Here is a 1,467-nt window from a genome sequence, read left to right on the forward strand (position 1 = left end):
AAAACATTTATTTTATTTATTATTATTATTTATTTATACAGTATTGTAAGTATCTGTAGGCAATGAATACTGATATTAATACTAGTGTATTAGTATTAGTATTACGTGATATGAAACATTTATGTACTTTTTTGTTACTACTCATGATTGATAACTGGCATTTTCCTTTGACTATATTTTGAAAGTTGATATCGATGAAACCCTCTTAATACGCGTACACTAGTATGAATATCAGTCTTAATTAGCTCTAATTTAGATGATGTATACCTTAACTTAATATCAGTATTATGCGGTATCAACAATATGTTACAGTTCGTTAGTGACGACTGCATTAACCCCTAGGTCGTTGACCTTTCATCAGTTTAGCATCAGACCAGCGTGGACCCACCATACAAGGTCAAATGGCCAAAAGGTTATTTGCCTAGTCGGTGCACAACAACCTCTGGGCACGTTGCGATATTTTCAAGTACAGTACAGTACAGACTACAGTGTCCATTGTACCGTTCATAGTACAGTATGTTTGAATAAGCTAGAAGTAAAAACGTTTCAAAAAGACCAATCGTTATGAACTTTCCTCTACATATTCAAACCATGCATTTGCGATCAATTTTATACAAATTGATGCAAAAATTGGAATATCCAATGGATCGGATCACGTTATCCGCTGTACTGTACAGTCTGTCATGGACTACCACCCTACTGTAGAATCTATAATGTGCATCCGTTTTCTTCAATATGTTTGAATAGTAAAAATCTAGCAGAAAAAAACCTGCACAATGACCAATCGTGATCGACCTTATTTGCGATCAATTCTGTATCCATGAATGCAAAAATTAGACTATCAAACGTAGGAGATCACATCGTCGATGCTCCTTGCATTGTTGGTCTGGTTACGATGGCAATATTTTCCATTTTTTCGCAAATAGACTAACTGTAAGAGGACATAATGCATCGGCAGAGCAGTTGAGCTATGTCTTCTTGGTCAATTTCTATATGTAGGCTAAAGCAGCTGTCCACGGTACAGTGTACAGTGTACAGTATAATGAACTTACACTGTACTGTACCGACTGAATGTACTGTACGGTACTGTACCGCGTACCAGACAGCGTCTCTACCAGTATACTATACGGTATACTGTACACAGTTCAGGTTGCAAGCGTTTTCGATCGCTCTTCTCTTTCGTCCCATGGAGAGGAATATTGATTTCATCCCCTTGGACGTGTATGGAAATTAATTAACAAGTAGACCAAGGAGGCTGTTGTTGATCCAATTGGACCATTTTGAAAATCGCTATTTTCCAACATCTTTTACTGTCAAGGTAGTCGACTTTAAAAAGTTGATCGACCAAGTTGAAGCGATCACCAAGGTGGAAGATTATGACAACGCTAGTTGCATCGTCCAGTCCAGCCCAAGATATCGTAGCAAACATTGAATGAATGTGGAGTAGTGGTACTAGACGATACTGAC

Source organism: Trichoplax adhaerens, genomic scaffold (assembly GCF_000150275.1).
Source record: "Trichoplax adhaerens TRIADscaffold_6 genomic scaffold, whole genome shotgun sequence".
In the NCBI taxonomy this organism is placed as follows: Eukaryota; Metazoa; Placozoa; class Uniplacotomia; order Trichoplacea; family Trichoplacidae; genus Trichoplax; species Trichoplax adhaerens.